Source organism: Tupaia chinensis, unplaced genomic scaffold, assembly GCF_000334495.1.
Source record: "Tupaia chinensis unplaced genomic scaffold, TupChi_1.0 Scaffold000654_1, whole genome shotgun sequence".
In the NCBI taxonomy this organism is placed as follows: domain Eukaryota; kingdom Metazoa; phylum Chordata; class Mammalia; order Scandentia; family Tupaiidae; genus Tupaia; species Tupaia belangeri.
Window position 1 is genome coordinate 929,417 of NW_006160175.1, and position 23,766 is coordinate 953,182.

Sequence of the window (23,766 nt, forward strand, 5' to 3'; positions counted from 1 at the left end):
AGCAGCAACCTCTTCCCTTCAACCTTGTCCTAGTTCTCTTTCCTGAGAGCCAGACAATGTAATCTGAAACATCCTGGTGCTGATGGGAAGAAGATGAATCACAATGATAATGGGCATTGGAGTTTTTTTAAAAAGCTTTTGTTTCCTTTGTGTATGGGAGCTGGATGCGACATTTGCAGCTGGCTCTACCAGGTAGTTCTCCTTGTGCCAGCACTGAGTATACTCTCATCATATGGCCTACAGTGAAAGCTTCATGCAATTGTAATGAAGATCCTGTAGCCAGAATGAATGACTCTATTCACTGCAAACATAGAACTTGCTATTGATGTTCAATTACATTTGATGTCTCCTGGATATTGTATAAGAGAAAGAGAATGGTGATGTCGGCTGAGGGGAAGAAACATTAGAATAAGCAGAAAGGAGCCTCGGTGTTCTCATTTACAGTCAGCATGCCAGTAAGATGTCTGCAACGTGGCATTCTGTTCTTCATAGGATAAGATAACAGTATTTACTCACTACTTTCAGAAGACCCTTCTGTAGCTCCCATTGGCACACAGGGTTAAGCCCCAATTCATTAACATGGCATTTAGACCTCTCACAACCTGGCCCCAGTTTAGGGTCTAATGACCATCCTTTTAGCATTACATTTGCCTGCGTATTGGTATGTTTTTATTTATTTACGTTATTCTTTCTTCAAGGATATTTCTTGCCTCTTCTCTACTTCAAGAACCCCTGTTTATGTTTCAAAACTACCTCAAATATTAATACTTTTAACTGTAACAGTCTCTGACAAAATTGAGAATTGAGTACTTGTCTTTTTTTTTTTCTTTTGTGAGAGAATGATTTTTGCTATAGGGCGCATACACTTGTGCACTCGCCAGAGATACAGAAAGCAAGAAATCAGCCCCCTCAGGGATGTTGACCAAACCACAATTTCTTCTCCCCCAGTCTCCTCTTGGGGTTTTGGGCTCTCATACACAAGCACCCGGTGTGAGTTTTAAGCCACCAGATCCAGGACTTGGACTGCAGTCAACTACGTGCGAGTCTAGCAACATAACCATTACCCCATCTGCTGGTCCCAAAATTGAGGTCTTTATACTATGTTCCCACAGAATTTTTTATGAGCCTCTATTTTAATTCACACTACATGTCATGTTATTATTTCCTTTAGCTGTCTAATATTTAAATTTCTTATGGGTTTAACTGATTCATTAGAACTTAGAACAATTCATGAAACTAATGTGACATTAATAGCACTGTGTTTGTTTGTTTGGTTGGTTTGGTTTTTGTCTTTTAGAAAATTGAATAGCAATGGGAAAAGAGTGGTTTGGTGGAAGATCATTAAACCAAGGTTTGAAAACCAACGTTATAATCTCTATATGACCTTAATGCTTTTTAATCACTTATCAGAGTTCAGTAACAAACCAATAGGGAAAGTCTCAATTTCTTCTTGCTTTGATTTCATTTGCTAATGGGTAAACACGAAAAAAAACCAAAAAAATTCTTGCTAACTCATAGCTATGTCTTACAAGTCAAATCAAATAAAAAATGTAAGAATGCCCTATCTGCCCCACCATACACATGTGCCTTGTGGCATAGGTCTCTTCTCCCTGACACTGGGTTGTTAGAACCAACTAACCTAGACGGAGGGCTTGTTTCTCTGACAGCTGTGATTGGTATGGAGTCCTGGTGAAAGCCATGGCTTCCAAAATTTCTAAAATGGAAAATTTGTTGTGTGACTTGTTTCTTATGGGCTTTCTTGCTCCTTGCTCAGGCATTTAGCATATTCTAGTCACTCAGTGAAAACAGTGGTGACTAAGAGGAAGACATGAGTTTGAAATCCCAAGTCAGTTAATGGGCTTAATTCCCCAGAACAGGCTTTCAATCAAAGAACATTCTTGGAAGACTCTGGAGAGAGTTACTGAGGGACAATGAGGGACTCTTCAGATGTCTTTATAAGGAAAGAAGCTTTTAATGGTCTAGGATGGCCCAGGGCTCCTTTTATTTGAGGTTCTTTCTACCTTCTCTGCAGGCATGAGCTGACATAATTATTTTGACAGCTGAGTTCACTACAACCCAAGGAAAACCAAAAATTAGGTAACAATGGCTTTTGGTGTCTTTACATCCTCCTTGCGTACTCTGGCTATTTTATAGTCTCTTTCCTTTACCTCGAAGTGCGCAAGCTCCTCATTTTGCCCCTTAGCCACTCAAAAGTCACTATTTCCTCTTTACTTTTACCAAATGGTAGAAAAAGGATTAGTAGCTTATTGCTCTAATTATGAAAAAAAAAATCATTCCTTATGGATTGATACATCTTTCTTGCCTGTATCTCTAGGCTTTTATTGGAGTAATAGATTGCAATTTCAAAACAGACTATAGTGATATAAAGTTCAGAAGGACATTTTTCTCTGATAATTTTAACACTTTTGCTAATTAATAGTGGTGGACACCTATACATTAGATCATGATCTGTCTTGTCAGAGTTTTAGTGATTTCTCTTGTGCCTACAGAGAAAAAGTGAACTTGAAAAGCTCTCAAGATGGGATTCTTAAAAATCAGGAAGCAGTTCAGGCCTCTTAGGCGAGTTGAAGTAAGATGATCATTGGATTTGCAGAAGATAGGTGGTGGAAGTAAAATAAAAGGAACAGATTTTGTTTTGAATTTATGTTAATAACACACATGGTTGTACAACTGAAGACAATCACATCTTAATAAATTGCAATTACACTAGTAGCAACAAAGAAACAAGGAATGAATACAAAGCATAGGCATTGTTCTTCTTCATGAATTTTAGTAATAAAGAGCTGCTGTTGGGCAGGTCGAACACACTAGTGGTTAAGGAAGCTAGATCCCACATGGCTGACCATGGTTGGAGTCCTATTCCTGCAGCTTGAAAGACTGTATGCATGTCTAAAATCCCAACAGAGGACAAATGGAAAAGGAATTGGGCTATGATCATTACCCATTGGCATGGTCCTTTTCTCTCTCTGTCTCTATGTCTCTCTCTGGGTGCACACATGTCTTCTAGCAATTAACACAAAGACTTGCTGTTAACATGCTTTATGTTCAACTGGTTAGGTAAAAACTAAAATTTGCTAGTGAGCTGTGATAACTTTAAATAAGGCATAAGAAAGAGTTCTCATATTAGGTACAGGAATAATGAGATTTAGTTATAAATACAAAATATTAGCATCTTATTAGCAATAATGAAAACTTACTGCTTGGTGATAGCCTTGTTACGTCAGTGACATCAGGACTGCCACGAGAGTCATAATTCCAGAGAAGTTAGTCTGGAAAAGTGCCTACTCTGCATGTTAGCAACATGTACTAAAAATATCCCTCTGTGAAAATGAATGATTTATTGCTGTTCCCAAGATAGGAATGGTTTCATTTAAATCAGTAATAAACACTCAGCATTTGCACATCTCTGCCTTCGCTTTGTCTAACTTTCCTCTCCATTTCATAGAATCTTAGTTGGGAAGAAACGGTTAAGGTCATCTTGTTCATCCACTCATCTGATGCTTGGATCTTTTCCAAAGAACAAACAGAAGGGCTTGAACTGTTCTAGTGAGTGACCTCTGAGGTCACTCCTTCTGCCTTTGGATGCCCCTCACTACTCAGAAGTCTCTCCTCTGTGCATCTCCTTCGAACTGGCCTGGCTCTGCTCTCAGGAACTACACAGAATCATGTCAACTGCTCCTGAAAGACATCCCTTCAGGTAGTCATTCAGGTAGCTCAGAACTTTTCTCTTTCTCAGACTAAACATTTTACTTTCCAATCTTTCCTTATATGCAAGGCTCAGAGAGTCTTTGCACTGGTCTGTCCACTCTCTTCTGAACACATTTTCTTTTATTCACATGCTTCCTAAAGGTGACATCAAAATGAAAAGCAACACTCTAGGTATGATTTAGCCAAGCAGGAAATGACTATAATTTTACTTAACCTGGATTAATATGAACATATGCTAATTGCTGCCTGAATTCAAATGAATCCTTTCAAAGTCATATGAGACTTTAAATGAAATTAGTGATTTTTAGTTTAGTTTAGTTTTAGTTTTGGCTTTAGGGCTCGTGTGCTCACTAATGAAAAAGAGAGACATAGAAAGAGAGAAAGAGATTGAGAAATCACCTCCCCCCTCACCCCCAGGAGGGATGGTATGTCACAATCCCTTCTCTTCAATTCTTAAAATTTTGGGCATACATGCACATGATTTTCAAGACAGGGGTCTACGACTGGAACTCCAGAATCGGCTAGGTGGGATCCAGGCGTCTGAACTTCCACATCACCTGCTGACCCAGGTAATGTGTGTGCTTTTTATTTTTATTTTTATTTTTGCTATAGGATGTATGTGCTCGCCAGAGACAGAGAGAGAATGAAAGTGAGAAATCACCCCCTATGGGGGATGACTACACCATAATCCTTTCTCTTTCATTCTCCTTTAGGGCTCTTGGACATGCATGCACATGTGCCTGGCATGATTCTCAAGCTTCTGAGTCCAAGACTTGAACCATGGAATTGGCCATGTGAGATCCAACACCTCAATCTCCATGCCACCTGCTGGCCTTAGAATTAGTGATTTTTAAATACAATCCTACAGCTGATGAGCCATGTCTTCATCCTATCCTCTCCTTGTATGTGAGGGCTTTAAAATGTTCAAGGAAAATGTATATAATAAAAATTATGCATAGTTTACAATTTTTTTGCACCAAAATAAACTTTTTTTTTTGAAAGATTTTCGCTATAGGGTGTGTGTGCTCACCAGAAGATAGTGATAGAAAGAGAGAAAGCAATAAATTACTCCTAAGGGAGGATGGTCACACCTCACTCCCTTCTCCTCCATTCTCCTCCCGGAATCCTGGGAATGCAAGCATACATACTTGGCGTGATTTTGAAGCCACCAGTTCTGGGACACAACTGTGGTTGGCCATGTGGGAATCCAGTGATGTAGCTATTATAGTCTCTGCTGTTCCCAGTAAACTCATATTTTATGTCCATTTATTTAATGAACTTTTGGGAATTCCCTCATATAACTTGCATGGTTTCACCTGTCAAGTCTTTTATTTATTACTGCTAAACGTTAGATTTGATTCATCATTCCTACCTATTGAACATTTTCAAAGACTTTCAGAAATTGAGAGGACTAGATTCATCTGGTCTTTGACCCCAGCGAGTGACAGGGTCAGATCTTGCATCTCCTGGTCCTTCATCCCTTTTTTTTAATCTCTGTGCTCTCAGTGATACTGTGTTTCCCCTTTGGAATGGTTGAACAGATGATTTTGTTTAAAATATACTACTCTCTTTAGCTTAGATAACTACTCTAAAGCCTTATTGTGAAAGGCTTCTTCTCCTTACAGAAGAAATTCTGAAATGACATCTATCCTCTGACTGTGATCTGGTCTCACCTTGACCTTTTTGGAGAGAAAGTGAATCGTTATGATTCATGATGTCAGCCTGCCCCTCCAATTTCTATATCTTTATAATAATAAAAACAAAGAAGAAGAACCTCTTTATGGTGTTTAGATTCAAGAAAGATTAGATGAATCCTTGCAGTATCTCCTTGGGGGAAATGATTTAACCTCTTTTTTTTTTTTTTTTGGAGAGAGATTTTTGCTATAGGGCACGTGTGCTCACTGGAGTCAGAGAGAGACAGAAACTTAGAAATCACCCACCAGGGAAGAGGCCATTCTCCTTTTGAGATTTTGGGCACTCATGCACACACGCTCGATGTGAGTTTTAAGCCACCAGGTCTGGGACTTGAACCACAGTCGACTACGTGGGAGTTAGGTAACGTAACCATTACACCATCTGCTGGTCCCTGATTTTACCTCTTTTTGAATCTTACTTGCTGTAATGAAAACAGAGAAATTGTACTTTGTTGTCTCCTGAACAGAGTGTCAGCTATTTATTGAAATGCCTCAGTTTCTTTATTATGGAAACAAGTTTAACTTTTTATCATTAGAAACTCAGTTTTTTGTGCTAAGAACTTCCCATTCAAACACAGAAACTCCATGGGAAGATTAGTACACTTTAATTAGATACTAATAATTTAGGGCACATCTTTCTTAAGGGTTGCCAGTGGAATGACTAGCTGAAGGAAGACCGGATTGGACGAGACTCACAGCAGGAAAGTAAGGGTAGGAGACAGCTGAGAAGTCCCACACTGGGGAAATGTCTGGAATCGAATGGCCTAATATGCAACCAGATACCTGGCAACCAGATGTGGACTTAGAAGCCATGAGCCCAAGTGTGGAAGGATGATGACAAATGTAGAAGCTGGAAGAGAATTAGAACACAATCCAATTCAATCCCTTCTTTTTAGGGATGAGGAGACTGAGGCTTAAGTGCCTTGCCCAAGGTCACATAGCTGGTTAGTCATAGGGTCAACCAGTTCCTGGTTTCTGTGCACTACTTTTCCTCTACTTCATGAAGACAAATTACACAATTTTGCCTAAAATGGCATTGCTCTTAGGTTCCAGCACCATGTAAACTGAGCGAGATTGATGAGACGGTTGAGGCAGTCTATTTGGGAGTAGAAAATGCTGTCCCTGAGGCTGCACAGCCATCCTCTCAGTAATGTTTAGGCAAGTGGCTCAGTGTGGTCTATCTCTGTAGAGATCAGCAGAGACTGCAAAATAGAATCCTTTTCTACTGCTATTCTTTAGAGGCAGATTGGACTGATTAATTGGACTTGAAGTCCTAGTTGAGGACATTCGTGGAATGATTTTGCTGCTGAACATGTACTCACAGATGAAGACAAATATCACGAGTCAAATGGATCCTAAATGCACAGCGTGTTCCTTGAAAGATGTGTGAAAGACAGATGAGGGTACTTCGTAAAGTTTGTGGAAAAGTGGAATTAAATTACAAGTTTATTTTAGTGCAACAGAATTTTGAAATCCATGCATAGTATTTCCATAATACTCATTTGTCATGAACTCTTGAACACTTCTCATATGTGTGCAATTTTTAGGGAAGTAGCCAGCTATGACATCTCTGCTTTCTCCTAAGACACCTACTGAGTACTTTTAGTATTCATATTACTGAGAAAAAGTCCCATTAAGAAAACCCTGCAGCGGTGTGGGAACTGATAACCATTTTTAGCTGTGATATTGCTTGCAGGAATCCAGGAAGCAGGAGTTCAAAAGGCCAAACTGCAGTATCAACTCAAACCAGGTGGTAATGGGCTACCCAGTGAAAAAGAAGATGCCAGATGCTAAGGAAGAGGATTTGATCAAACTCCTGGAGTTTCTGAGTGCAAACTGTGCAGTGTGCAAAGAGTGCCGAGTGCAAAAGAGGTGGGGCTTCAGCCTCTGTAAAAGTAGCAGCTTGACTCCCATTTGGGGAGAAGGTGGCTTTGGAGCGTTAGTTCCTTCTCTCCATTCTTTATAGGAAGAATAAAGTCCTGCTCTGTTACACAGCGCCTGTTCTCCTTTGAGTGAAAGAATGACACGGGCAGAATAGGACCTCTTGAATCGCAACCCATAAAGATCTGGTTGGTAAAATTAGCATTTTAAATATTTATTCCTGAAGGGCTGATTATTTGGGATTCTTAAAGCATCCAGTTTGCTCATTTTGGTTGAATAGCTGTTGGTCATCTGTCTTCCATCAGCACTGCTCTCATTTTTAAAGGAAAACTTCTGAGGGCAATCCCCACACAGATTTAGCCCTGCATAACTTGGCACCAGAGGCAGCTTTGTTTCTTTTTTTGGACACAGAAATGGTGTCCAACTTATGGTGTCCAATTATTAACTGTTGATGATAATGTGTATGGTATTTTTTAAAATTTAATTTATTATTATCATAATCCTTTTTATATTACATTGAATCACATATATCTTTACAGTGTATTTCATTTCTTTTTCCAGCACAATTATCATGCATATTAGTCAAGACAAAAACATTACTATCGCCATCGTCATCATCAATTAGCTTTCCATAATTTCTTTCAGATTATTATTATTTATTCTCATTTTTTTAAACATTCAATTACTATATATCATTTGGCTTTTAAAGAGAATTTATGCAACATGAAATACTTCTCAGACCAATTCAGTTGAGAATACCATGCGTGTTATCATCAACAGGTCATAAACCATTTCTGTGTCCCATGAATGTCATGCCTCTCTATTTGTTCTCTTGCTGTCCTTCTCTGTACTCTTCCCTTCTCTCTCCACCTCCCTCCATTCCACACCGTTGTCAGCATCCATAACTATTTTCCCCTTTTTTATGCCCTCCAATATTTCGATCTCTACCATGATGTGCAGATAATTGGTATATATTAAGTGGATACATACAATTATCTCTCTTTCATATCTTGGCTTGCTTTACTCGGCAATAGATCTTCCATATTTGACCACTTTCTGTCAAATGCCAGGGAGGTAGCTTCGTTTCTTGAGCAGCTACATATGGAGATGCTCCTCAAACACAATGCATACAGATCACTTGGGTGGCTTTTCATAACGCAGATTTTAATTCGCTAGGTCCACGATAGGGCCCAAGACAGGATTCTGTCTTTCGTACGAACTCCTTGAAGAAGTTAATATGCTGGGCCATGGACCACATTTTGAGTGGCAAGGCAAAGTCCCAGGTTAACCTTCAGCCTGGCATGGGGAGAGGTTGGTGAGGTTTGTTTTACTCTACTTAAGCCCTGGAAGACAATTTTACCAGAACCTTCCTGGACCCAGAGAGAAAAATTATTGAGCCTATTAGGTACTAGCAATGAACATGGATCTTTGCACCTAAGCCTTCTTAATCAAATCTGCAATATTTGTGGGTGGGACTGTTTGCTTGCACAAACACCCTACACTTGCCCACAGTAATTAGGTAATTGAATTGCAAACAGTAATTAGCTGCCTAACTGCCTGCTTGTTCATGCAGGTATCCAATTTGCTTTTGAAATGTGGGCTTATACTGGTGAAAATGGAAGCTGCCGCTAAAGACTGCAGACACAATTAAGAAGGCCTATTGAAAACCTGGTCCTGAATGTGCGACTGATGTATATTTCTCACTTACGTATTTTCCCCCCTATTTCAGCTACTCTGATTACATTTTCTTTGTGATTCGGAAAAATCTCAGTTCTATTATATTATTTAAGAGAAATGAGAGGTAGTATTGGACTCTGTTTCCATGCCTTTGTAATAAAATTAAAAACTAAGTGTTGTGCAATAGAGTGACAGCTGGTCTGTTGCTTCCTTAGTGATCTGACAAGCTTGTTTGCTTCCTGAGAGTTTGACTCTCTGCACAGCACATCATGAAAACAGGTGAGGGCTTCTGATACTGTCTCTCATCCTAGTCAAATGCGTGCTCCAAATTGTGGTCCAACAAATGCAGTTCTCTTTTAACTCTTGATTGTTTTCATAACAAAGAAAAAAGCAACTAGACATTGGAAACACCTGCTCTTCTGTGAATTTGTGTCTAAGGTTCCCAAGAGGCTTCAGGAACACTCTTTAGGAACTGTTAATTCTTTTATAACATGTCTCAGTCTCCTCTTCCTACCTACCTCAAATACACTAGACACTGACTCTCCTTTGTTCCTGGCTGTGAGTCCCTGAGTACCAGCATGCTGTACTCTGCTGAGGTCCTCCATATATCTCATTCACATCATGCCCTGGATGATCTCTTGAAGCTGTTTATAAAGGGTAACCTTGAACCTGATACCCTATAATACTGTTCACGGTTCCATACTTTCTAATAGGTGAAAATCTCTTTGGAGCAAACCATTGGCCCACACGTGGATCAATGGAGAGAGAGTTTTCATTAGCATAGTGCAATCTTTATAAATTATATGAGGATAGTGTTCATTTGTTACTCCTGCATGCTGAGTCATGAATCTTTTAAGTTCTTTCACATAATAGCTTTAACTGCGTTCTAACAAAAGGTATAATTTTTTAGAGAAAATAAGTATCTTGTGAACACTTCCTCCCCTTTCTTCAAATAATTGATACAAAGGCCAATTTTTGTTTGGTCTCCATCTTAAAGAACATCTATCCAAGAAGACTTAGAACATTTAAACTAGATTATGAAATCATTGGTTTTAATTTCATTATGAAGTATATTAAAGGGCTGGTGGTCAAGGCTGGTACTAGAACTTTTGGAAGTGGAAATCTTAGGCATCATTAGCAGGTGGCATGGTGGCTAAAGTGCTGGAAACTTCCACATGGCTGACCACAGTTCGAATCCCAGACCTGGTGGCTTGCTTTCTCACTTTCTCTCTCTCTCTCATCAAATTAAAATAAATGAATGAATAAATAAAATTATATAAATAAATCTATTTAAAAAAAGAAAAAAAAATAAAAAGAAACAAAAATCAAAGTCATTTTTATATTCAGCATAAAAGATTAAATTAGGATGAAGAAAATCGAGGTTCTCAAAAATAGGAAGCAAATTCCAAGTTAAGGTGAGAAATGATAACATTCAAAACTGTTGCCCTATAAGATAAAAAGTCAGGTGTATCAGTTTAACACCCTTCTCTTTTATTTCTTTAGTTGCCAGAGGATGTGCATGCTCACCAGAGAAAGAGAGAAAGAGAGAGAGGAAGCAGTGCTCTCTCCCGCTCCCAAGTGGGGCATGGCCTTGTTGTAATATCTTCGTCTCTATTTCTTTATCCTTTCATGATTTGGGTCATACAGGCACAAGGTGTGTTTTTCAAGCCACAGAGGCTGGAATTCAAACTACAGTTAGTTATACGAGATATGGCTCCTTTAGCCATTAAGCTATAGACCAAGACCCTCCTTTTTTTTTTTCTCTTCTTTTTTTTACAGTAATCTTTAACAGTCACACTAAAAGCCTCCTTAATATTGTTTCTCAGACATAAGGAGATGTCCAAATCCAGAGGGGGATGGTTCATGGATTTTACTTTTGCTTTCTTTCTTTGAGAAGAGGAGAGTATATTTTCTTGGTACATAAATCTGGCCACAGAATCAAGCCTGGCCCTTCCTTTCCACTCCTCTTGGAGTCGCTTTAGTTTGGCTTTCATCATCTGTCTGTTGGATCACAGATATCTCGCTACATTCCTCTCACCTCTCTGCTGCTTCTCATGTTCTGTTCATACTGTCACGAGTCACTGCTTTACGACAAAAATCATCACTTTACTCCAAAGGTTTCCTGATGCTCAGAAGATAAATCTGTACTGAGTCCTGCAAAGGCTCTGCACAGTCTGGCTTCTCTCTCATTGAGCAGTGCCTCAGCAGCCCCCTGCCTAGCCATACACCCAGCACCCTTGTCACATTTAACTTCTCAATGTTCCATGAATATCATGTCATCTTACTATACTTGGTCCAGTGAATGGGCCATTGAACCGGAGTTAAAATAGAGACCAGTGTAGGCTATGATCAAAACTCACATAAGAAGAGAAGAACTTATGGACACATAATTGAGAGTGATTGTACTTTACTCCTTTCAAAGGTTTATTGAGTAGAAAGAACACTTGTCTAAATAAGCTCAGTGCAGAGCAGTTATCCATATCACATTGCTTTATAACCAACATTCAAGGAATTATATTAGCCTCTGGGCTACAGAGCATATGGAAGTCCAGATGGGTGTAGGTTTTTTTCCCCTTCTCATTTTGTTCCACTTGTGCTGACGGTATCAGATTTTCTATCTCCAGAGTCGTAGCTTGTACTTGTAAACATAGTGAGATCATTGGAAAAAGGAAAGGGAAAGGCAAAAATGTGTTTTATGAGGGGAGGACAAAGTTCACCTTCGTTTTTAATGTCTAGCAATAGACAGGTATCTGTGAAGATCGACTGCTCTCAAGCACAAACAACTCAAGGTGTGATGCTCTTTAGGAAAGAGTCCATTTGTAATATGTTTAGCTTCATGGAGCTCAACAAATATTTCGAATGAGTTAAATTTTCCCCTTTATTAATCTATAATCCAAGAATGAGAGTATAACTTTTGAAAGGGGCATCCAATCTTACACTGCTAATTCTGCCATCTTCACCCTGCTGTCTACAGGGTATCTCAGAGTTCCTTAACCTTCTGGTAAAGAAGAATGACCTTCATTTCTAGGAAACTGGGAAAAGGAGGAGGAGAGAACAGTGCTGACATTGAAAGTCCTCTTGTACTGGGCATGTTTCTCATGCCCATTCCATTCTTCTTTCCTAGAAATCATGGCAAACAAGGGGAGGAGGAAAACCTTTCCATTAGGAAACGGACTGTGCAGGTATACACACCCTACATTTGCATAGGTCACGATAAACACACACCTGAACACTGTCTTCTTTCAGTCAGATAGTGTAGGTGAGCACACGTTGACTCACCAGCTAGTAGGACACTTGGTGTCACTTGGATCACTTCACTGAGAAACTTAATGAAATAAATATGGTCAGGTATTTCATTAGAAGAAACACAAATTACTCTGTGTTATGTAAAATATAAAAAGCACCATTACTTCAGCATGTGTACCCTTACCGCCAGCTGCCATTCTGTGAAGGTTCTTCCCCACCTGGGATGCAGACAAGTCAAAACAAAAGCAAATTCAATGAATGAAAAGTCATTCATATTTGGAGTTTTTCTCCTTTAGAGTTAGATAAAAAAGTATTATAAACCGAACTATATGTGACAATGGGGGAAAATAAGGTGAAATACCATCATCTCTAATAATAGCAAACTTTCTTCAACAAGAAGTCCCTTTTCCCATGTAACCCTTTCATCTTGGACTTCACAGTTGCCAGAACTGTCAGCTGAATATCCTACTTTTCTTTATACATTACCAGTCTGTAGTATTTAGTTATAGCAAGAAATGTACTACTATAAAATATTCCTTTATAGTCTTGCTGGTACCTTGATTTTGAACCTCTGGCTAAGGCAAACTGATACATGTGGCTTTACATCTTTTGAGTATTCTGTAATGAACTAACCTCCCAAAAGAGAAGGACTTTACCTCAGTTAATTCACATTCAGGAAAGGAAAGATGCATGCATAATTCTTCTACTGCCTCCCATAGCCACCAAAGTGGACACCTAGGAACACTATATTTACTATACTAGTTCCCAATATCCCAAGTTCATGGAGGTACTATTAACCGTCTCATATGGGTTGAGTTCTGTAAGAATAGAACCCGAAAAGTCTCCCAATATTTGATATTTTAATATTGACATGCTTGAAGAGAGGGCTCAGAAATAAATGACCACTTCAGATCTGTTCTGGCTCAGTGATCCACACGCATACCTTGAAAGGACTTTGATCTTCTCTAAGGCTTTAGATAAATTCAAAGTAGTTAGTAATTCTAAAATATAATCTGTGATTTAAATTTTTTTCTATTGGATGCAGTTGAAAATCACATAGATAATATTTAATAATCAGGAGATTGACATGTAAATCACCATTGTTTGAAAAAGCTCACTGATGCAAAGATATAATTTTCTCTCTCCTCCCCAAACCAGTAAGAAAGCAAATAACAACCTTCTCGTAGCCCTGTGGTTAATAGAGTGAAGATTTGTGTTGGGAGATATTAGAAATGCCTTTTTTTCTGGAGCTTTCTGGTTGATAAAGTGTGAGATAAAGCAGGCTTTTTACTGAAATTCATTTCCTCTGCTTAATGACTAATTGCAGAGAAATAGACATGGCTTCAAAATCATGTCTTTTCTATTTGCATTTTTTCCTTCTGATTCTTAGATTTAAAATTCCAGTTGTGCTAGAAATCATGATATGTCTAACACTTTTTGAAAATTATATAGATCAAAAGAGAAAGCATGTTCATAAAAAGCTTTGATAGTCTCCTTCTAATAAACCCCCTTTTAGACATTTTTAATTTATACAGAAAAGTAGTGTTCAGTAGGGAAATGCTCAGATATTGTGCTTTAAAGCCTTAATTTATGTGATCAGCTTGATCCACATGGTGCACATTATCCCTAACTTGTTGGCAGAGGGAAAAATTTAGCTTGATAATATTTTCTACCTTTTGTGGAAAGAAAATGTGCTTATTAAGGAAGCAGGGAGGTGATTCTGGGCTGTGACTAGCACACGAACTAACTCTGTGTATGCAGAGCTGTTCTGGGTGGGCTGAGGAGACCTTTGTCTGTTTAATTTTCTGTTGCTCTGGTCTCTGAGAGATTGTGAATTCCTTTCTTATTTTATAGCCAAATCCAATAGCAACAGAAGATGACATCTGTGTTCAATAGGTATAATTTTTGCCAGCTTACATGAAATAATTCATTATGGCTGTTTATAGGATTGAATTTAGCCTTTATTAAATATAGAAGCAGGCATCACCACCACAGCCTGATGAGAGCAATCAACACATTTGGTTCCTCTCTCCAAATGGTATTTTTAGGACTTTAAATTTTTTAAAGCATATTTTATTTACTAATTATTATAGGTTAAATTATGTCCTCTCCCCCCAAAAAAATTGAAGTCCTAAGCCCCCATACTTGTGAATGTGACATTATTTGGAAATAGGGTCTTTATGATGATCAAGTTAAGATGAGGTCGTTAGGTGGGGAGCTAACCCAGTAATAACCTCATGACCTTATGAAAAAAGGGAAATCGGGATGCAGAGTCAGACTTGCACAGAAGAAAGAGGGAAAGCACTGCCTGGAAGCCAAGGAAATCCTAAACCACCAAGAGCTGAAAAAGAGACTAGAATAGGGGCCAGCAGGTGGTGTGGGGGTTAAGGGCACTGGACTCCCACATTCCTGACCACAGTTTGAGTCCCAGACCTGGAGGCTTGCTTTCTCATTTTCTCTCTGTCACTCTCACTCTGTCTCTCTCTGGTTGAATTAAAATAAATAAACAAATACATACATACATAAATACATAAAAAATAAATTTAATTAAAATAATTCTTTTTTTTATGTAAAATAATTCTTAAGAGAGAGAAAGAGAGAGAGAGGAATAGAACCTTTCTCACAGTCATTTCAAGGAACCAATCCTGCTGACACCTTGATTTTGGACTGCCAACTTCCAGAACTGTGAGAGAATCAATTTCTGTTTAACGTATTTAGTTTGGACCAGCTTGGTGGCACATCAGTAACATTCTGTGCAAGAGCAATTGGATTCATATAGAAGATTGTAGGTTCAGTTTCCTGGTCAACTTGTATATTCTGGGCATAGTGTCCCTGGAAAGACTGGAGGGTTATGGGAATCATGGCATGGACCCTGTTTGAGGGTCCTTCTCTCTCTTCTTCTTTCTCTCTCTCATAAAATAAATATTTCATACTTTGTTACAGTAGCCCTAGAAAACCAATACACTGCTGGCTAAGTCTACTATATGAGAGTCAGAAAATTTCCACTACTTGGATGTTTTTCTATAAATTACATGGGTTTCCATGTTAAATTATCACCTCCTATAAAATTGCATCCCCAAATACTTTTTATTTTTTGGAAAGGTTTTTGCTATAGGGCATGTGTGCTTGCCAGAGAAACAGAGAGAGACAGAAAGCAAGAAAGCACCCCCCTGGGGTGGCCACACCACAGTCCCTTCTCCTCCATTCTCCTCTTGGGATCTTGGGCACACACGCGCCTGGTGTGTTTAAGCCACTCGGTCTGGGACTCGAACCATGGTCAACTACATGGGAGTCCAGCGACATAGCTATTATGTCAACTGCTGGTCCCTCCCGATACTTCTTATTTCCTGTATTATTTTCCTCTTACTCTCTTATTGTTTAATATACTAAATTTTGTTTCTTTATTGCTGTCAGCTTTTCTCTTCAGTAGGATTTAAGCTTCACAAGGGCAGGGATTGTTGGCCATTTAGTTCAATAATATCTCCCAGTAGTAGACACACTAGATACAAAGTAGACACTCAGAAATTTGTGAAATGAAGTAATGAAATAATGAACTGCTTCCTCTTTGTAATCTCACTCAATTCCTCATACACTTCAATGCTGACCTTACTCTCAATACAAACACACACCACAAAGATTACTGTAAGAACAAAAAAATAAAGAAAGAAAGGTATTACATATAAGATGCTGGGAAATTTGCCTAATCTGGAATGTATCTTATTGAAGTTACAAGTAGTAGAAGAATAAGATGATTATTCTTTAGGACAGATCTTTTCAATTTTTTATTTCTATTCATCTCTATACCTTAGTGTCATCCCCTTTCAAGTCTATGAGATTTCAGTAATTTTTGAATAAGTAACATTTATTTCCTGAAGGATAGCACAGCAATTTTGAATGTCCATATTTTACTTGAAATATCTGATTTTAGATTAACTGTTCATAGAGAAAAGTCATGGATTTATAATATGCTTAGGTTCAGACTTTCATCCAGTACACCTCAGTAGGCACCTATGCATGAGAGGATAAATCACCAAGCCCCACGTTAAGGTTCTATGAGGATGTTCATTCCTGTGCAATTAGTGTCTCTGGGGAGAATGACTAATGCTCTGTAATATTAGCCCCTATGGGCAGGGTACTCTATTATTTGTATAAAGTAATGGTGTCTCAGGCTGAACCTTCTTTTTAACCTCTTCTAGCCTAGAATACTATGGCCTAGGCTTTCCTAGGTTTTTTTTTTTTTTTCTCTCTCTCTTTTTTGAGGTTTTTGCCTTAGGGCACTTGTGCTTGTTGGAGAGAGAGAGAGACAGAGAGATAGAGACAGTGAGAGGTAAAGTGAGGTTTTTGAGGTTTTTGCCTTAGGGCACTTGTGCTTGTTGGAGAGAGAGACAGAGAGATAGAGACAGTGAGAGGTAAAGTGAAAAATCATTTCCCCCGCCCCCAGGGGGAATGGCTGAGCTGTAGTCCTTTCTCCTTCATTCTCCTCCTAGTATCTTGGGCATACACACACATGCCTGGCTAAAGTTTCAAGCTACTGGGTCTGAGACTTGAACTGCAGTGAGCCAAGTGGGAGTACGCAAAGTAACCGCTACGCCATCTGCTGGCCCCTTCCCTGTTTTTGTTTATTTGTTTGTTTGTTTCAATTTCTCTCAGAATTATTCCAATATATAGTTACTACCTAGTTTCGTCATGTTTTCATATTGCTTGTATTTAAATTTATAATTCACTTGGGGGTTTTATTTCCAATTTCACAGCAGAGAGAGCAAAGGTTTAGGATCAGAGTCTTACCACTTGCTGTACATGTGGCCTTGGGCAGATTATTTAGCCTTTGGAGGCTTATGAAAAAGGAATAACAATAGCTAACCCTACAGGATTATTGTTTAGAGAAAGATGAATGTAAGGCTTTTGAACATGATAGGTATTCAGCAAATAGAAGAGATTTCTATTTCCCCCGTAGGTTGGCAATTCTAATACAGCATTACTTAACCTATGTACTCTAGATTGCTCAGATTTCAGCAGAAACAAGGAGCCCTTCCCCCACAGCTGTGAGCAGGGAGGGATGCCTCTGATCCAATTGGACTCGTCCGCGTTACAGATAGACAGGATTCCGTGCAGGAAATTCAGTTGCAGATGCCAACAGGAGAAGGAAGAATGTGTGTGAGTGCTCAAAAAGAGCCTCGAGGTCTCTCTGACAGAGTCCTCTATAAATTTCCTCTTGGAAAACTCCCCAGTGAACAAAATCCTCTTGCTTTGATAGTTGCTGCGATTGTCCCAAACCCAACAGGAGATTTGTGAGTCTACTGATGTATCTCTCGGGCAGAAACACTTAGTATGTCCTTGAGCAACAACCTCACTGGGTTTTCATAAATAATACTAACTCCTGATTCCACTGAGTTGGTATAGATATTCATTGAAGTATTTCACTAACATACAGAGAAAAAGGAAATCAGCATGGAAGATAATTTATGAGCAACCTTTTTGCCATTTGAAAATATGCCAACAAAACAAGCAGAAGCCACTCAGGTTTTTTATGGATTTTTTGTTGTTGTTGTTATTGTTGTTTGTCATTTTGCTATCATAACCACCTGTAGTCATTAACGCTGCCTATTTCTAGCACAGGGTCTCCAACATCTGCTGCTGTAGCCAAAATGTCCCTCAGCAGATTTAAACTTTATGTCCCTGAAATGGGAATTTCATTTCCCATTGTTGGAATTATGCACATGCCTTCTTTAGCCTGCAGTCTGGTGATTCTCAACTCCAGCTCTGAATTCCTAAAGCAGTTTGCATCACTCTGCTCATCCTTATAATTGTGCTTTCATTTTTTTAGATATCCCCGTAAGTGTCTTATCTCTCCTGCTGGATTCCAGGCTCACTGAGGGCAACTAGGAAGTCTCCTACAATTTTATGTCTCCATCTGCACAGAGTAAAGTGGGGGCTCAGGAAATGCTTAATTGAATGTACTTTGCATGCGGTTCTGTAGACATAATAATACCTCACAGCTAACAGAGAGAGGGGAAATATGGAGGGAAGAGAGGAAACGAAAATAAATTGCTCTGGTTGTTTCTTTCGCTGAAACGATTTTATATAGTCCTAAATTGACCAAGGTCCTAAATTATCATAATAACTTGAAATAGCCCTATTTATAATTAAGAGTACAAACTCCATGTTTGTATATGCTGGAGGTCTTTGCTTTCTCCCTAAGCATAGGTTCTGAAACTAAAGAAGGCTAGATTGAATTTTCCCTGCAAATGGTTTATCCTGGAAATCCTTTTCTCCTAAGCACAACTCTGGGTATTAAACGGGTGCTGCAGCTCATCAGTCTCTCATCTTCAGTAAATTATCCTGAGAGCTCACAATATTGAGTCTCAGAGGCTTTGAAGATATTAACATTCTAGTATGATGCTTGTTTTTTTTTTAACCGAAAAAAAACCTGATATAATTTGACCTTAAAATATGAAAATGTGATCTTCCATTTCAGACCAAACAGAAGCTCTGTATCTTACCAACCACATATCCTGTAAATGCCCTATGTGTTTCTAAAAGAATGTATTTTTCATAGCCCCTAAGTGAAACTTAAATAGTGTGTGTGCAAAATGTTTTGCTTTCAAGAAATTCGTGATGCCTTAAAAATAGTTTACAAGTATGAATCACAATATGAATGAAATTTACCACCTGGGTGGCAGTTATTTTGACTAACGGATAAATCTGTTTACTTTGTATAGATACAGGTAGATTATTTTGATAAATAACAAATATTATGCGTGTGTATTTATTATTCAAGGAGATGTAGAAAATTAGACTTTTGCTTAAAGGCAAATGCATAATTAAGTCTACATATAGCTCTGTGGGATTCCTTGGCAAGCTGGATTGCTGTCTAGGTCTAGACACTGACTTTGTCCAAGCTTAACACAGGCAATTTCTAAATAGGAAAGCAGATGACCCTGGGGAAACCAAATGCACTATTTTTCTTAATTTAAGACATAAATGACCAGGATATTATCTGCAAAGTTGAGGACAATGCTGCCCAAGGCCCTTTTTTAGGGCTTTCAAGATAGCTCCCCTGGCATATCTATAGAGCTCAGAAAAGATCCAATTAATCTGGAGAAGAAAAACTTTATAATATCAGGATATAAGAAATGAAAGGTGACATACACAGGCGGTCTTCCTTTCCTGCAGCCTCAGGATTCCAGACGATGTCCAGACTGTGTTCATGGAGGCAGAAAATAACTGACATAAAGAAATGTTAGTGAACATTGCCTTTTTAAGCTCATTTACCTCATGATTGAGGCCAGGGAATGAATTTATATGTGAATGTGCATCCATGTGTATGTGAATGGAAGTGTCTCTGTGTGTGCCTAATGCATATATTTGGTGTCAAATGTTTGTGGTTTACATGTGGGATACGTGCATGTGTGTGACCTAAGTGTGCAGCATTGCATGACATATTGGAGTGCATACGTAACTATGTGGGTTGGTAGAATATTAGTGTACGTGGTGTATATGTAAGTGTGTATGTGTGCTTACTGTGTGTGTATATATGTGTGTGTAAGATGAGAGTTTGTCTGATGTGTGTGTGCGTATATGTGTATGTGTGCCAAGTGGATGTATTCAGTGTATACGTGGTGTACACATGTCTATATACAGAGTATGTGTGGGGATTATGTGTGTGCTACATATGTATGTAGAGGGGTACTTGTAAAAATGTTTTTGTTGAGAGAGAAACTTTTATAGTTTTTGTGCTCCAGTGTTATCCTGCCGGTACACAAAACTGAACTTATCCTATCCTAGCTCAAACAAACAAACAAACAAAATAAAATAAGGCTCCATAAAGTCTAGAGAAGGCGATGGACAGCCCTTCTTTTTTTTTTTTTTTTGAGAGAGAGATTTTTTGCTATAGGGCATGGGCACTTGCCAGAAAGATAGAGAGAGACAGAGAGATAGAAAGCGAGACATCATCCCCCAGGGAGGATGGCCATGCCGCAATCTCTTCTCCTCCATTCTCCTCTCGGGATCTTAGGCACACATGCACACGTGCCCAGCATGAGTTTAAGCCACCAGGTCTGGGACTCGAACTGCGGTCAGCTACATGGGAGTTCAGTGACATAGCCATTATGCTAACTGCTGGTCCCGTGGACAGCCCTTCTCTGTGTGGGGCTTCACTCATCCCTTCTGCATTTCCTCTGTAGTCTCTGGGGATGCAGGTGCATGCAGGGGCCCGGAGAATGTGGAGCAAATCTCCAGGGCCAGATGCTTTGGCCCTCGTTTTCGGTTCACTGGCTGCTTGGCTTTATGCTGTTACTTGATATCTCTGAGCCTTACTTTCTTCCCTTACACAGTAGGAGTTATAATAGAGCTCCTCCTCATTGCAGAATGAGGATACCATTGTGAGGATGAAATACGCGCTTATTTTAGGAGCACTTAGAACAGTGCTGGACACAGAGTGAGTGCTCTGTAAGACTAGCTATTGTCTTTGTGTCAGGGAGTCCTGCACTGGCCTTCAAGTTTCTCTGGAATGCCTTTCTACCTCTTACATATGTTACAATCTTTCCTGCTCATCATTGACAGCATCTATAATACTTGAACTAAGGAAACATGATAGGTTAGTGACTTAGTACTTACTTGGGTTAGGAAGCAGAGACAGCTACGATCAAATCCAGGGTCTGCTTTCTATCAATTCCTTTGTAAAGTGTAGCTTTTCCATGGTCCTACCTGTCAATAGGACCATGCCTGCTTTTCAGGGGACTGTCAGTGTTAACTGAGCTAATGTATGGGAAATATGTAGAGACACAGCCCCTTCCTTCCACTTCCTATTTCTGCGCATTTGGTTGTCTACTGGACACAGATGCCCAATTACTTACTTTTGGTATCCTGAACTGCGCCTGTCTGGATTACATCAAGTATTTCTTTTTCCTGCCTTGCATAGCACAGTGCTATGTTCATAATGCATCCTTAAAAATATTTGTGGAATAAACAAATAATGAGAACAAAAGAGGTATCAGAAAGTGAATCATGAGCTTCTCTAAAGTCAGCCTATAAGCCATTACTGTAAGAATATACAACGATATTGATAAACATGCGAAGAGCTGCCTTTAAAAGTTTCATAGCTCAAAGATACTCTGAAATCTTTGGAAGGTAAAAAAGACTTTCAAGAACCTACTTTAATTTGTTTTCATCCCCCATTTCTTTTGTTGTCATGTGGTGAGGAAGGCTGATTCTCAGGGTCATTGCAAATTGATTTTGTGCTGTGCACTTAAAAGAACTGAAGTAGGTTCTTAAAGTTTTGTTCGCCATTATTACTCCTAAGGATTCTCATTCTGATCATGGATTTAATTTTTTTTTTTGGTAATAGCTTTTTGAAATACAACAAAAAATTATTTTAGCAAAAACATTAATCCCACGAATTAAGGGTGGAGGATTTTTTTTTGGTATTACTAAATATATGTGTAGAAATATTGTAACTCATATGATTCTTAAAGATTAAGTGCAACAAATGTGTATTTCTTGTAGTTTTGTTTCAAAATGCCATTAAAGATCTTTGAATAATTTCTTATGGAAATTTTCATGATCTGTAATGGGTGCTAAAATGTGAAAGGGAATACTGAAAGGGTATAAAACACTGTATTTTGTCTTTTTGTTATTTTTATACATTAAAAGAGATGTTTTGAAGACTGCTTTTTTCTTAATTTTTCTCATTATACTTGAAAAGGGCTTTCAGTTTGCCTGTTCTAACAGTTTCTAGCAAAATCCAACAACCGCCTTTGTAAATATCAAGACCAGTGCATAAACTCCGGAGGGACTCAATCTGTAGCAGGCTGAGTTGGTCACTGGGAGACTGACTTTATGAATTGGTATTCAAAGTGTTTCTTGCCTTGATAAAGCATGGCTTTTTCTTCTACCTGAATAGGGTTCTATAATCCACCATTTTCTTAGATTATTCAGCTTTTTTCCCGATAGTATTCTTCTGGGTGTTGTATCCAACCATCCTACAAAACAGTAATACAATGCTTGCCCTTTGCTGTGGTTTTAGTCAGTACCTTGGAGAGTAGAGGTTAAACCATACAAAAGGGAGTGATGGGAAATAAAAAGGGAAATTTCACAAGGTGGTAAGAAAAATCATTCCAATTATACGTGGGAGATAGACACAAATGCTCTGTTGAGGAAATGGCTTTCCTCACTGTGCGAAAGTTAAAGAATCTCTGGACCCAAACCCCTTTAATACCCCCAAACAAGACTCTTGCCACTGCAGGAAGTCAATTGTCTCCATGGCAACCAAAACAAATAGTGAATATTGCCTTAGCAGACAAGATGGATAAAAGGTGCATCTAAAATTAATTTATGTCTTGGGATCAGACACTTCAGATGAGAGAACTGGTCCGTAAAGTACCCAAGAGAAGCGAATAAAAGAGAAACAAAATAAGTCCCTTGTTGAGTTCCCAAGAGAGCTGTGGTTGAAGCATATAAATCCTGTTTGCTTTTGCCTTTAAGGGGGAAAGTTGTCAATATGTCCCCATTTACATGGCCACTTTGATGATGGCCCCCTGTAAATCTCAGGACTGCCAGAGAATGTTTATTAAGAAGTGCCTTCAAGAGTGATCTCTTAATCCATCCTCTTGTACAGTGGGGACTTTTTATTTATTTATTTTTTTTGTATTATATACATCAATTCTGACATGCAGAGATGCCCCCAAAGATTAAAGTTCAGAAGATTTTGAGCCTATAAAAATCTTGCATTAGAAAAAGTATGAAGAAAGTTAAACGATAATGCTCACAAACACACAGACTCCTCAGAAGCAACCGTGGAGCTGTAAATTTTTCATTAAGTATAGAAATTAAAAACACTAATTAAACCACTGTTTGGAAAATAACTCCAAATATTAAAAGGAACTTTTCAAGGGGAAAAAAAAAATGACTGCTTTTCTGTGCCTGGAGATGTGGCTTTTGAAGTCAGGGTGGGAAGGGGGGGTTTTGGTGGGGAGCCTGCTTTGTGGAGGAGTCCATTTCTCACTGTAAGAAGGAAGATGGCTGCATGTGAAGACTGAGCCAGGTGCAAGCCCCAACGGCTCCTGGTTAGGGCAGAGATGTTCTTCCTAGACTGGAATTGTGTTTAATGCTTTGCCTGATTCAGGCTTCCTCATGGTAGCAATCCTTCCCATCCTTCCCCACTCCTCTTCTAAGATCACAGTTTCTTCATTAATCAATCTCACAGTCTAGCTGTTTCTTTCTTCCTGGGATTTCTCAATTTCCCTTCCTTTCTATCAGCCTTAGTATTACATACTGGATGAATTTAATAGCCACATATTTTTATTTAAGAGAGATTTTTGCTATAAGGTGTGTGTGCTCACTAGAGAGACAGAGAGAAATAGAGAGACAGAAAGTGAGTAACCATCCCCTGCGGGGGAGGCCATGTCACAATCCCTTCTCCTCCATTCTCCTGTCAGGATCTTGGGCACATGTGTCCTGCATGAGTTTGAAGCCACTGGATCCAGGACTTGAACTAAGGTTGACTACATGGGAGACCAGAGATGTAAACATTACACCATCC